Source organism: Otolemur garnettii, unplaced genomic scaffold (genome assembly GCF_000181295.1).
Source record: "Otolemur garnettii isolate 467f Iridium unplaced genomic scaffold, OtoGar3 scaffold00041, whole genome shotgun sequence".
Classification (NCBI taxonomy): domain Eukaryota; kingdom Metazoa; phylum Chordata; class Mammalia; order Primates; family Galagidae; genus Otolemur; species Otolemur garnettii.
In genome coordinates, this window is record NW_003852436.1 from 2,909,563 (window position 1) to 2,913,198 (window position 3,636).

At 37.1% G+C, this 3,636-nt stretch overlaps 1 protein-coding gene across 1 annotated transcript in view; it reads right to left on the bottom strand.

The window, feature by feature from the left end:
- Positions 1-3,636, bottom strand: part of INPP4B (inositol polyphosphate-4-phosphatase type II B) — a 394,326-nt gene that overhangs the window by 112,775 nt on the left and 277,915 nt on the right. The window lies entirely within an intron of this gene.

Below are 3,636 nucleotides of genomic sequence, written 5' to 3' on the forward strand. Positions count from 1 at the left end.
TGAAATTAAATCACAGTGCTCTAAAGAATAGTAGAATTACTGGGAGCCACAAAAACTAGGTCAGCTTAATAGTTTGGTGAGATGACATGCTTTCATATTTTGGGCAAACTAATCTTGGAATCCCAGCTGCTGAAAGCATCTGTTATAAAGATATAGAGAAAGAAAAGCAGTATGTTATCTTTACCGGCTAAAAGATGAAGAATGCTGTGTTAGTCTACTTTATGGCACAGATTGTCATAAAAATCCCAAATATTCCTTTGGGATTTTATTGTTTACAAACTTTTCAGGAAAATAAACCCTAAAACAATTAATTATTCAATAAGTACAATTCAGCAAATAACAATTTTTGTAAGCATTCATTTTAGTTTCAGTCTTTACCACATCGACTAGATAATTATTATCCAGATTCATATATCATCAGTTCTGTCAACAAACAAGTTGAAAAGAGAGAACAGCTTCATACTGATTTAGAGTGAGTAGAGATTTTCCTTCTTGACCTCAAAAGAAAATGTACATGTACCAGCAGAGGAAGACTCAAGTGTAATTTACTAACATATATTCATTTCCATAATATTTATTAGAAGCTAAATGCAACTGTTCAAGTTAGATAATTATTATAGTCACTATCAGAAATTATGTAAAATGCAATTTTTAAACACAGAGCTATTGTAAACTTATTTGTAAGCATAAGCCAACTTAATGATCAGTGACTATGTCATATGACATGAAGGAAACTGAATTAAATTAATGGAAAACACTGAACTACTTCCAGAAGTTGACTAGACTGCAATGAGCACTGAAACTTTTCTACCAGCTAATTAAGAAAAGGGATACATAAAGTTCTATTTCCAATTCATTTGATAGCACATTCTCTCAAGGCATCTTCAATTAGCTACATTTTCTTTGGATTTACTCAATTCGTCAAAGTTAGATAAAGCTTTGAAAAGAAATGTTAAATGGTTATGACTCTGATAAAATATTTTTTGTCTTTTTATGAGAGATTTCCATCCCTTGCTGAAGGAATCCTTTTCATAGAAAGTGATGGCTAGGGAAAAACAATGAGAATGTTATGTATCAATCAAACTTGATTACTGTTTGCACAAAAAGTAAAATTATATTAAAAGGAGAGACTAAGAAGTAATGTTTCTGAGTGAGAAAGATGTTCCTCATTTGTGATAAATTAGACAAAGCACTCCTATGCTTTCTAGAAACAATGGGTTCTGGAGTAGTTTCAGAAATGACAGGAAGAGTGACGCAGAGAAAGAAGACCACCCTTACTACTACCTTACACTTTCTGCCTTTGAAAGAAATAAAGAGAAACTGAAATGACACTCCCTCAACTGGGAAAAAAAAAAAAATCAGCAAGACGTTCATTCCTAGTGTAAAGAGGAGCGAAATGTTCCCAGCAGAATGATCCAGGGTGAGCCAACAACCACACACACAGACACTTCAACCTTGGCTGGGCCTTCGCAAGGACTGGAACGTTTCCCAGTTTTTTTCAAAGTTGCTGATAAGCTTAGCTACCCGTTGCTTTGGTGCCTAATTAAACTTTCACCACTCTCTTCCCCAGTCCTTCCCATGTTCTTCTCGTAGCACATGATTTTACTTTACAGATAAAGCAGCCATCTAGCCCTGACCCCCAACGAAAGTCAAATCCATCTTCTGCTCTGTGCTGGTGGCGGCAGAACAGAGCGTGTCTGCCTAAGACCCCTCTTTCCACTTGCTCACTCACGCTCATTTTCTTCCTTCTCTTGTAAGGACATTGCTCTATCAATTATCACTTCTGTGCCGTTCAAACGCACTTTGGAATACAAACATGCTCAGACTTCTCACTCACTTTAAAATAAAGTAAATTAATAATAATGTCTCATATACACAGATACACACCCCCCACATACACCAACTACCTCTCTCTGTATGTCAGCTATCATGATCCTTCTAAAAAAAATCATCCCATTCTTTTTCTTGAATGATTAATTTCTACTCACATTTGTATTTCCAGAATTACCCCTGGAAGTCCCAGCATGTTCTTGCTGAATACCAAGTACGCTCCTAACGCTGCACTGTAAATGTCATTTATTTTTCTAAAGCCCTACATAGACGGTGGAGGCCCTGAGGCCCTGTGTGGTTCCCCTGTGTCCCCAGCATGGAGCACAGTGAATCCCGCAGAACAGGTGCTCAGTAACAACAAACGGAGGGAACAGCTCTCTGTAAACCTTCTTATCTAATGATACATTTCCCACTTCCTTCCTTCCTTCTGTGCCATCATAAGACAGTTCAGTATTTAAAATTTCAAGTTGCAGTCATATTACCAGAAGCTAGCTTCTATCATCTCTCTCTCCCACCTCTTGTTGCCACATTTGATAACTATTTATTAAAATAGTTTTATCTACCACCAGACTCTCAGCTCCAAGTAGAAAACATCTAGCATCTTTACCTTCCCATCTGGAGCATCTGCTCAATTGAAGATCTCAAAAGTTAACTAAAAAAAAGGAAACAAGGAGGGAGAAGGCAGGGATGATTCTGAACAGAAGGAGAAGGTCAAGGTGTGGGGGAGGACTTGCCTAACATGGTGAGGTAAAAAGGATGAGAACAAAAGATACCCAATTCCAAAATTCTCACTTGATTTAATACAAAATGGTAATTTTTTCAAAAGGTTAACACTGCATTGTATGTGTAATTAAATAAAATATAATAACTTCCATTTACACCCAAACTCTTTGAAATTTACCTTCCACGTTTTATGATATATCCAGTTTCCCTATTCTCTCAAAGAATAATACTGATACTAATAACTAGATTATGTAATGTTCATTTATTAAAAAAGAAAATATATGACAATAATATCCAAGTAATATAATGAATATGCTGGGCCATGTCAGGTCACAGAATATCATCACACAGGTAAATCATTTCTCTCCTGACCGCCCTCAGAGCTAAGCAGAACAGGGCCTGTTATTTTCATTTTGCAGTTCAGAAAATGGAACTTTAGAGAGGTTAAGAAGTATGCACGCCTTGCAGCTGTGAAAAAAATTGAGGAAGAAGGGTAAAAGGGAGAAGTATTAGATTTGCTCTTTTGAAAATGCTTCAGTGGGAGAAACGTAATCTTAATCAGCACCGACACTTATTCAGCATTTACCTCTTGGGGCCCAGCTCTGTCCTTTCCATGACAGAAATTTTACCAATGAAAGAGAAGGCATCGCACCTCACAGCTCTTTAGATGGCAATTTTTTTGAGAGACCTGTGCTTTTCAAGTAATTTATTGCCCCCCTTCGTGGCAAGAAAAGCAATTGTCAACTAAAAGCTTAACATCTTTTGCAGGTAGCACAGTCATTTTTAAAACAAAAGTTTGGTTAAACATATGATACGGTAAAGGTTTGGGGTGTGTGTGTGTGTGTGTGTGTGTGTGTGTGTGATGGTATATACTTTGAGGCTCAGATAATTTCTCTGTATCTGAGATCATCACTAACTACCACCAGCCTGCATCTTTGTGCTCCTCCCATCCTTCTCTGCCCAACTAGAATTCCTCTCACCATGTTTGTTTAATTTGTTTATTCATGTTTACCAGCCTTTTTTCCCCTAGGTCTTTTTATGGGGCCATTCTTCTGTCAATGTTAGAGCACCTAGAGCACTGTC